Source organism: Mytilus californianus, unplaced genomic scaffold (genome assembly GCF_021869535.1).
Source record: "Mytilus californianus isolate M0D057914Y unplaced genomic scaffold, xbMytCali1.0.p SCAF_7, whole genome shotgun sequence".
NCBI classification, from domain to species: Eukaryota; Metazoa; Mollusca; class Bivalvia; order Mytilida; family Mytilidae; genus Mytilus; species Mytilus californianus.
In genome coordinates this window covers 68,514,557-68,526,666 of record NW_026262723.1, presented here as the reverse complement: position 1 = coordinate 68,526,666, position 12,110 = coordinate 68,514,557, and positions in this window count along the sequence as shown.

Here is a 12,110-nt window from a genome sequence, read left to right as displayed (position 1 = left end):
GAATTTGGTCATTCTTTCATACCTTTATTTCCTCTATCAAGAGATTCAATGAACAGTTATAAGTAAACAGATTGAATCACATTGGTCAGCAAAACAGTACCAATAAAACTATATTACAATAAACATTAACTAACTATAGTTTAAGCAAAAGAACGTTTTGTTTTCATTTTTTACAGCACTGGATCGATACCGCTGCTGGTGGACTATCAGTCCCCGAGAGTATCATCAGATCAGTAGTCAGTACTTCAGTACTGACATGATTTATAACAAACCTTTGTAAAATTGTCCGTTAACAAATTTTAAAATTATAAGGAAACTTAGGTTTCGACTCTCTAAAGCAAAGTTGACCGGAGATGGGTTTGGCTATTATTTTTATGTCCTTTTTGGTTATATAACTGTTCAACTGTTTCGGTTTTCATACATCCTTGGCTTTCAAATATACTGCTTTGAACGTTCCTAATGAAGTTAAATCCAGAAAAGCACTCTGGACGCATAATAAAGATTTTTTTATTTACATTTTTTTCAGGACTGTTACCAGTTCACAATGGAACATCACTTGATCAACGTTATCGTTAATTTGCTATTTTCAGCAATACTTGACTGATACGTACTCCACGAGTGCTTCTTTCCCCTAAAAGCTGAGGTAAAAGCCTAGAATGAAGTCCCAATATATTATGTCACATATTTAATCTAGTAGATGCTTTGAATGCTGAAAACAATTATACGTAGTTATGTCGTTTGACTTTAAATTGGTTCTGAACTAACAACAATACAGAACGGAAGGTAACACAATATATTTAAAATTGAGAATGGAAATGGGGAATATGTCAAAGAGACAACAACCCGACCAAAGAGCAGACAACAGCCGAAGGCCACCAATAGGTCTTCAATGCAGCGAGAAAATCCCGCACCCGGAGGTGTCCTCAGCTGGCCCCTAACTAAAATTGTGTGCTAGTTCAGTGAAAATGGACGTCACAGTAAACTCCAAAACATATAAATGAACTAAAATTAAAAAAACATACTAGACTAACAAAGGCCAGAGGCTCCTGACTTGGGACAGGTGCAAAAATGCGGCGCAAGCCTCCCCCTATACCTCTAGCCAATGCAGAATAAAGAAACACATAGCAATACGCACAGTAAAACTCAGTTTAAAAGAAGTCCTAGTCCGATGTCAAAATAGGTAACAAAAGAAACTAAGCAAAATGACAATGATACATAAATGAACAAAGGACTACTAGCAGTTTTAAACATTTTAAATGGAATAATAGACTTTTTTGCTTAAAGCAACCACCATTAAGCGCAAAATAAGAGTTCCTGCCCCTTTCTACATACATCCGAGGTCATTTCATCCAAATCCATCTAAGTTAGAACTTTATATTGTGACCGTGGTTACAAAGCAACTTGTCGAAATCAACATTACTCCGAATTGACACTCTACAACGATATCGAACTTTAATGTTAAAATAAATGTCACAACTTTTATGTTAAACAACAATGTCACAAACTAACTACAATGTCATAAACACTATTACAATGTCACAACTGTTGCTCAAACATCAGCGCGTTAAACTTTATCCAACAGGAAAGCGGAGACAGTTTGTCACGCCATCGTAAAATTGACGTTTTGTATATGGACGTCGGTATTTTACTTTTAAACGTGACTAAATGAAGGCTTTGTCGCCAGTCAAGATCGTTAAACACTCCCATAGTAGTATATATAATATATGTTAATTTTGTAATTGTGTTGTACAAGTAATGAAGCCACAAGATATGTAATTGTGTTGTACAAGTAATGAAGCCATAAGATATGTAATTGTGTTGTACAAGTAATGAAGCCACAAGATATGTACCTAAACATTAGACTTTAAAAATAGAAATTTCAATATCAATTTTAAAGAAAACAACTAAGCTACATTAGAAAATACAAAGACTGAGATGTTTTACCAACTCCATTCCACATGACCGAACCGCCTCGGTGGTCTCGTGGTAGCCTTATCGACTCGACTGTGGGAGGTCGTCGGTTCAAATCCTTACCGGGTCAGACTTGAAAATCGGTATTTGTTGCTTCTCCGCTATGCATGTTGCATACAGGAGTAAGAGCAAAGTCTGGTTGGCTCCTAGTCAGAATACTGTGTTCTGGTAGGGTGACATGACTTCCTGTGGACTGTTACCTTATGAAATAGCATGTTAAAAATCCTACTCAGCGTGTCGGTCTAGAACAAAACAGACAGTACGGTTGGCTATAATTGCTTACATCCACTTCATTTGAACTTGGGTTGATAGTTGTCTCATTACCACATCTCCTTATTTTTTTATATTTAAACTCATATCACATTATGATGTTCTTTTCCTGATTATGCATTTGATTTGTCACGTTAAACAGCCATCCATCTATCCATCCATGACGGCGAAGTTCCGAATGCACATGATCAAGAATACATTATAAAAATGTTAAATGTGGAAAAACGCATTCAATATCAAAAGGCAATACTTGTATTTAAATCATTAAATGATATGGTTCCTAACTATTTACAAGAAAACTTTCATTTTATTGGTAATCAGAATTATAATTTACGTTCGGCTGATGAAAAACTATTAAATCTTCCGAAACCAAAAACAAACTTTTTAAAGAAAACATTTGCATATTCAGGTTCTCAAATATGGAACAGTTTACCAAATGAAATAAAAATGAGTAATACACTTGTATCTTTTAAAACAAAATGTTACAAATTTTTCATCAATTGTGCAAATTAATATGCTTTTTCATTATTATCTAGATACAATTGTATATTGTGTATAATATATCATTATAATATTGTATGTACTTATAAATATGTTATTATTATTTTGAGGACTCTCAGGAAGATTAGTTTTAACTAATGGGATTATCCTCTTGAAATAAAGATTATTTATTTATTTATTTATTTATTTATTTATTTATTTATAAAGAGACAACCTTTCCCGTCGCAAAGCTTGATAAAAGTTACAGTTTACGTAAACAGTACAATGTTTCTGGAGCGTTTTGCATTGTTTAAGTATTTTGTTAAATGCTTGGTACAAATTGAACTTTAAAGGTAAACTTTGATTGATTCTAGAGTTTCTGCACTATTATATTTTTGTTTACAACGTACATTGAAGATTAAAAAAAAGACGGCTTAGCCTTCTGTATTTACGATACCATGGCCAACACTTTAAAAAAAGAAACGAAATTATTCCTAAAAATTACTAACAATATCGCATATTTTTTTATTAACAATAAGACAATAATAGTCAAAATCGAAGATCATATTAAAAAAAAAAAAAAAAGAAAAATACAAATTCCTATATTCGACATTTCGGCCATTCGATATTTTACTCCATCTAAACTTTTTAAAAGTCATATCTTGAAATAATAAGTTTTGACTTAAAATTTAGTTTAAAAAAGAAAACTTGAAATTTTCAGCTCACGAGTCTCAAATGAAAAAGTTTGTACTGTAACAGTGTATATGAACATACGTTAAGCAAGTTGAGCAAGCTTCCCGTTCAAACGCTAGAAAATTCTAAAAGTGACGTAGGCAAGTGACATCACAATACGTTCACGCGACAGACACGGTCAAAGTTCAGAATGCAGAGAAAAAGGGGGACTCGACAATAAATACGGAATTTAAACTTTTATTAAACCTGTATTATCAGTAAAACGATAAACATTACTATTCACGAAAATGAATGAAAAACATACCGATCATGTTTTGTCATTAAGAAAAATACCGAAAGATAATTCAAAACGGAAAGTCTCTTAACAAATGGCAAAATCGAAAGCTAGGGGGGGGGGGGGGGGGGGGGGGGGGCAAAGCTCAAACACATCAAACGAATGGAAAACAACTGTCATAATCCTGACTTGGTACAGGCATTTCCTTATGTAGAGAGATAAAAATTACCGACATTTAAGCAAGAGAGACATATAATTTTAAAGCGAATGACACCAATTACTTTCAAACTCCAACACTAGAATTCAGTTTCTATTTTCGTAAATATGCGTTTTGTCGCTATAAAAGTCTAGCAGTTCGTGAACAAAGAACTACAACTTAAAAACGTCTCTCCCAATTTCCGGGAATGGCTCTTTTACATGCAAAGTTAACAAGTTCAATAAAACATGTTTTCTAAGTTGTCCTTCATTTTGTTATTCAAAAAAAAATATAAAAATAGCATGTAGTAAATAACACGTTGAATGATTTGTACTGATTTGCACTTTTACGTTGACAGGCGTTGATAGGACGTTATTAGATGAAGGCGTGACAAACTGCCACCATTATCCAATCAACTATCCCATTGAAACAAAGTTTGATATGCGGTGATCCTTGAACACTGCTAATGACACTGTCATAGTTAAATATTACACAGTTGTTTCAAATCAAAGGGATGGTCGTGCACAGCTTATTCAAAGTAATGTTTACATTGACAAGTTTCTCTGCAACCATTGCTATGATTATCAGGTGTAGTTCAATCGTTTGTCAATAGAAGAACATTGTCTGTATATACGCTGCTATTCAGGTTCAGGAAACGCAGTTTTACTCATCTATCCTTAAGCGTTGAACAATGAATATTTGCGTATAGCGTGGAGAAGTCCACTGTTTGAATACTACTACAAGAGAAGAGGGACTATGGTTATATGAACTCTAATAGCTCATTGATTTTTTTAATCCACATCCGATTCAAACTGTCAGTAGAGTAGTAGGTTTCTCCGTAACTTTGACGCCCGTTTGATTGTGCAGTAGTCCCGGATAGCACCATCCACCGGTTGCCACTGCTTTAGTACTGTAACATTTCAAGTTTAGAAATAATGTTGTAATACTAAACTAAAGTTGCAGCTCACTTAAGTAAAATTGATCGAAAAAGATTGTTGGTTTCTGATTCATGCACATTTTTAGTGTGTACGGTGTGCGAGTTATTCTTGATTTGAAAATAGTCGAAATCGGTTTTGTTCCCATAAGGTACGCGGATGAATTTCTCACTTGATGAAGTATCAGCATCAGCAGTCAAAGTTTATATAGACTGGTACCTGGCTGTTATCTGACAAGTTTGACAATACCGTCCGGTACGGGCTAATTTTACTTTTTGAAATTGCCGATCTCGAGCCTGCACAGTTACGCTTATCTGTTCATCTTCACCGCTTGATGGTACTGCATCAAAGAAAGCCATAATACAGGTGACTGATGTAATTTCAGGTTACCAAAATCGAAGGTAAGATAATCAAAACCAGAGACATATATTGTCAAAACTCACCCGAATCGTTTGGTATAAATTTTAAGGACGACGCTTAATCGCCCACAGATGGGCAGGCTTTTGAAGTGGCCGCTAATCCCTCTTTTTTTTGTGTCAAACTCGCAACTCTAGCTACATAAATTGATAAAAGTAACTTTACTTAGCAAGCTGTTTAAGTAAACAATAAACCTGTTGCTCGTTTGTTGTCGATATTGAAGATAAAAGTAATTTAATATTTATAAAAGTATTTTGTTCGAATATAGATTTTGTACAAGTTGTTTTATTTGTGTTTTTATGGTGTGAAACTCGAGGGGAACAGAAACTCCTTTGCCAGTGGGTCTCAAAAGATCGTACAAAATTGCATTTTAGAGGCAGTGAACATCAAAACATGTCCATAACGATAATACCCTGGTGTTTAGAAATTGGTCATAGTTTCTCTGTCATGGAAGGACCTCCCCCCAAAAAGAAAAGAAGAAAAAGGACATTAAAAAAAGGGGCATGTACATCCATCTCAAGTGGAAGTTGGGACGATAAATGCCTTGTGTTTGGAAAAGGTATCTCTGCAAGTTAAAATATCCATTTAACAACTTATAAAGGGGTCTGTAGTTTGCCCATTGCAAGGCAAAATTTGTGCCCCTACCCAACATGCATAACTTGTAAACATTTTCCTGTGCCAGTTTAATTTCTGGCCGTTTGTATATATCTTTGTTAAACAACTTTACATGCCTATCTATTAGATTTATTTAAAATTTATTAACTGAATATTTATGAAATATTTGCAACTGGACATCTCAGTATATATATGGACATTATAATAAGAATCTTTTATTCCAGTTAAAAGGTCTATGCTATAGAGAGCAATGCCCTTATTAAAATTATTTTCATATGATGATCATGTCGTTGAGTGAATCTTATAGTGTTGTATGTCCACTTTTGATAAAAATGGAGATAGCTATATATTTGATATCCAAGTGCAATGGTCTATTTCCCTATACAATGTACAACTATGATACGAGATTTCTACACTCCAGAAATTTTTGTCAGAACTACACTAGTATATCTCCACCTTCCCGTTTGATTATAATAGCTTATTCATCTAGTTAGTTCAGAGAAAACATTTTTTATAGTGTTGTATCTCCACTATTTTTCAGGTATTTTTGATATAAAATAATTGTTATTAAAGTTATCCTTGTAGTGCTATGCTTAAATTGTTTGCATGGTTTGAACTCAATCTATAAGCAATTCTTAGCTTCAGAATTGGGGATATTTAATACACAGTTAAATAATTCATGGTTTTTCTCCAATAGAAATATAGGGATAAATTTCTAAAACAGCATTGTTGTAGTGAAGTGTTCTATCTCCAGAAAAGGGGATGCTTTATTTATCTAAGTTGCTTGTCTATTGAAAAAATGTACGTGAATTCGATTCCTATATTAATATAACTTTTTATGACTAAGTAAATATTTATCAAAAATTCAGGTCAACACCTCTCATGGGGGATCCCCCATGAATCTTGAAAGTTGGCAGGTCTGAAAATTGTTACTGTAGATGTTATTATTTACCTTCTTTAGATCTAAAATTTACTTGGATTAAAGAATATTAAATGACCCATAGATATAATAGCCCTAACTTTTTATTAATGTTATCTGAATGTTTGAAATCAATGTTTATTGTTGAATTGTCTTTCAGAAATGGTCTACCAGTATTTGAAGTGCAAGGGCCCTGGTCCCATATTAGAACATTAGGATCGGTTCTCTAATTTTTGAGGCATTGCACTATTAATAAGGACTGACATTCCAACTAAACTTGTACCTGAAAATGAGAAAAAAAAAACACCAGAAACTCTTTCCTGAGGTAATTTTGAAAAAAACTAAATGGGATATTATATCCGTCTACACTTTTGACAGAAATTTTCAAAATTTATGTATATGTACATTTGTGCCTTAGTTTATGGGATTTTTTTTATTGAATTTTATATTTGGACTACAGCCAATGGTTCATTAGTTTAATCATTTGAAATTTCAACATTGTTACTATATATAGAGTAAAAATTTCATAATAGGTTTATTATATCTATAAACATAAATATGTAATCATGTTTTGAAAAAAAATGCAGGTTCAGTAACACTTACTACATGTAATACAAAATTTTTCATATGTATGAATAAAAAGAGATGTGGGTATTTATCAATGAGACAGCAACCCATGACAAAAATCTCCAGCAGACATCCGGAGGGTAAGATAGTCTCAGATTACTCAAAAATGGACAGGTGTTTACACAATATTGCAAGCTGTATAAAAGTTGTAAATAAATTTACTTGTGTCCACTATAAAATAAATAGTCAGTGTGACCCATAAAAGCACCTTCAATTTTTTAAATACAGCAACATTTACTTATAAAATTATATGTGTGCTGTTTCTTTCAGGAAAATGTATAAACTAGTGAATCAATGGTTTAAAACTACCAGGATGTAATGAGAGATGTCAAGTAATGAACAAAAGATTGTTGCAGGCCGTACGGTTGCCTATAATTGCTTACCTCCACTTCATTTTTAACTTTGGTGGATAGTTGTCTCATTGGCAATCATACCACATCTCCTTATTTTTATAAAAGAAGTAACATGAAGTTAGACAATACAACTTGAGGTCCTAGATTTTGTGCTAATGTTATTTGCAGATATATTGATGTATTCTGTCAAAATGTGAACTGTTACACAGGGATTAAATGTGTTATTTTGTAGAAAAGATCCATCTGTGTTCCATTATTTTCCAAAAATGTTGAATCTTTAAGAATTAAATTTTCATATCTATTTACTGAGTTTATTGCTGCCCAAAAAGAGGGTTTTGTGTTTCTTTTCAACATATTTCATCCGTAAGTAGAAAGATTTGTTGCTTCATACAGTATACAAATACTGTATGTTACGAAGTTTCCCTCTGTCATATGTCCATTGTCCTTGACGTTATTTTCATGGTTCAGAGACCTTTTGAAATTATTTTATAGTTTTTTTTACGACTGCAAAAAGTTGTTGTCGTATAATGGTATGACATTGTCGTTGTCTTCCGAAGCTAGACATTTGGTTTCCAGACAATAATTTAAGTATAAGTTTATGGATCTCTAGAGAAAATGTACCACAAGGTCCTATACTAAAAGAGGAAGTTTTTGATTTATTTTGGGCGTTATGTCCCTTACTGTTTAGGAGAAAAGGGGCCAAAAACAATCTTTTCTAATACATTGAATAAATTGCTTATTTATTGATCAATTATACCGGTGTTTAATTCAAAGTTTTGAATTCTTGGTGTTCTTTAATATACTGAATCTAACAATATATTTAGATTTAGGGTTTTGGGCCCCATCTTTTAATTGGTCCACATTGAGGTCCAAAGGGTCCAAATTGAACTTTATTTTATTTCATCAAAAAATGAATTATTCGGGTTCTTTGATATGCCGAATCTAACAGTGTATATAATTTTTTTCATTTTTGGGACCTGTTATCAAATTGGTCCACACTGAGGTCCAAAGGGTCCAAAATTAAACTTTGTTTGATTTCATTAAAAATTGAATTCTTTGGGTTCTTTGATATGCTGAATCTAACGTGACTTTATATTTTTGGATATTGGACCATAATACGTAAATGTCTAAAAGACCGGGTGATAAAAATCCTTAAAATGAACATACATAGTAGATCAACCCATTTAAACAAACCATTGTTTCCAAATAACTTGCATAGAACACAAATTTATATCATGTATATTGAGTACAAAAATATGCAAAAGACTAAAACATTTACCTGATAAAGTATAGAAATATGGTTGCCTGTACAACTCCAGCTCATTAGAAAAATAGGAATTATGCAGGAGGGTGCCTGCTATCCTCATACAATACACTATCATTGGAATAGAATGTGGGCATTCAATGAATGAACATTTGCCTATCAGGTTATACAGATGATCTGCTACACCACTGTTATACATATATTGATATGATAAAAAGCAGCAATCCAGATTATAATGATAGCCATTTGATGCATATGAATAAATTATCACAACAGTACAGTCAGTATTACAACAAGATTAAAATCCCTATCATTTATTCCAGACTTCCTCAACCAACATAGCTTGAGGTCATCCGAGTAGACAGTACTTCAGTACTTTGACTGATTTACTTGTCAGCCGCAATGTCATGTGAATCATCATGTGGTCACCTCTCGCTTCAATTTACCAATGTTTACGTTTCAATTAAATGTTTTGGGATAGCTATGTATGATTTAAGAACAGTAATGTCTTACAACAACGGATTATTAAACATATTGTTAAAGGTTTCTTGCATTCTCACTCGAATTGAGTGAGAATTTGAGAGTGAGGACAGGAAGTTGTATCAGCAGCCTGAAAATATGCAAATGATTTGAAATGGCGACATACATAGAGTAAGACATGATATGTTATTAACACATTGCATAGTTATAGTATTTATGTAATGAAGTATTGTATTTTGAATAGGTTGTTCATAGAATCTAAAGTATACCAACTTTTTGTTTGCATTCGATTGACATTCATAATTAGAAATCATAAAAGTAAACCAAATTTGAAAGTCATAAGATATAAAACACAGAAGAAAAACCATTTAAGGTCAACTTAGTCTATTATTAATTTAAGAGATAATAACAATTTATATAAAATACCGTGTTTATTTTTAAAATATATTTGACTGCTGCATAAACAACATCTTCGCTGACGAATTGACTAGAGACTACGAACCAGTGGTTTAGTAAAATAAATACTTCAACGGGTCCGTGACTGAATCAAAGTACCTACGCCTTATTTTCAGCCTAGATTTTTAGTATTCGTATTGTTATTTGATAAAGTCATGCTGATTATAAGGTGCACAGTTTTCTCTGCTTTCAAAATCTTTCTATATTTTTTTGGTCAATGATTGAATTTAGTAGTGTCAATCCCTGTATAATGACGAAGTTCAGGTGTGATTATGACCCGTGTATAGAGCAAATCCCAAGTTCACCGTTTGGTGGTGCGCCTGACAGAGGCGGAACGTACAGATTAGGTAACAGGTAACATGTACTATTGGTATCGGTATCGGATTCGACCCGGAACGTGTCAATAACTGGTAATATTAATTATGTGGAAAACAAAAGGGCCTGGAATGGTGTAATTTTTAATCAACACCATTGTCCTATATTATTTATATATAAAGTTGAATTCTTTGATTCGTCGTTTTTACGTCATGCCGACTAACAAATTGGACCTCGTTATTTTAGTAGTATAGATTCGTTAAAAAAGAAGACACACAGCAATATTTTGATATTCTTCAAAGAATGAAATTAAGGCCTGAATTATCATTTGAAAAAGTAGCAATCCTTTAAACTGACGCAATAGGTTCCCTATCAATTTATAAATATAAAATAAAAAAAAATGTTTTAATATTTGTTAATGTGTAGAACTTCGTGCAGTTGGGATGGAAAATAACTTGATGATTGATAATAAACTTTAACAATAAGTGATAAAAATTGAAACAGTAGTAGTGCTTCTTCAGAATCTGATGTATATTTATCTGAATTTTTTCACACCCAATGATCTGAATTTATTCCATTTCATCTTTTAATTTTCATCCCTAAAATGACATAATGTTTTGATGGAAATTCACGGTACGAACTCTTGCAGCTTTAAAAATAAGTTTTGAATGAACTCAGATTTCAGACAAAATTAGTTAACAAAGCTAATCTTAGAACAATGTGTAAGCCCACCACATTCCATCCTGAGCCAGAAGCCTGTAGTCTAATGGTTGTCATTGGTTGTCAGATGTCTTAATTGTTTTTCGTTTAATGTCAGGTTTTTAGTTTTCTGAATTGTTCACATTTTGTAATCCCGGTGCCTTTTGCAGCTTGTCATACGGTATGGGTTTTGCTTACCGTTGAATGCCGATTGGTACCTGTAGTTGTTAAGAGCTTTGTAGTATGGTTTATTCGTATTATATGATGTCTAAGGGGCTTGTCTTTCTGGTTAATACTCACATCTATAAATCGTGCATGATACACATCCCAAGTTTTAAAATTGTTTAAAAATATCTAAATGCTCATTACTGACCAAGATAATATGAACTGTTAAGTAAGTACATATATGAAATTACCATATTTACATATGCCATGAATAACAAATTTAAGTAAAATAACATTAACAGGTTATTTCAGTTAATTTTTTATTTTTACATCATTTACTACAGTGTATTTTTTCAAACTTTACAAGAATTTTCTTAAAGAGAACAGTTATTTCGTTTGATTTTTTTTTGCCCATTATGCGGTATGGATTTTGCTCACTGGTGAAAACCGTACGGTGGCAATATATATGGTAAATAACTTTTACGTCATTTGTTATTTGATAAAGTCATGCTGATTATAAGGTGCACAGTTTTCTCTGCTTTCAAAATCTTTCTTTATTTTTTTGGTCAATGATTGAATTTAGTAGTGTCAATCCCTGTATAATGACGATGTTCAGGTGTGGTTATGACCCGTGTATATAGCAAATCCCAAGTTCACCGTTTGGTGGTGCGCCTGACAGAGGCGGAACGTACAGATTAGGTAACAGGTAACATGTACTATTGGTATCGGTATCGGATTCGACCCGGAACGTGTCAATAACTGGTAATATTAATTATGTGGAAAACAAAAGGGCCTGGAATGGTGTAATTTTTAATCAACACCATTGTCCTATATTATTTATATATAAAGTTGAATTCTTTGATTCGTCGTTTTTACGTCATGCCGACTAACAAATTGGACCTCGTTATTTTAGTAGTATAGATTCGTTAAAAAAGAAGACACACAGCAATATTTTGATATTCTTCAAAGAATGAAATTAAG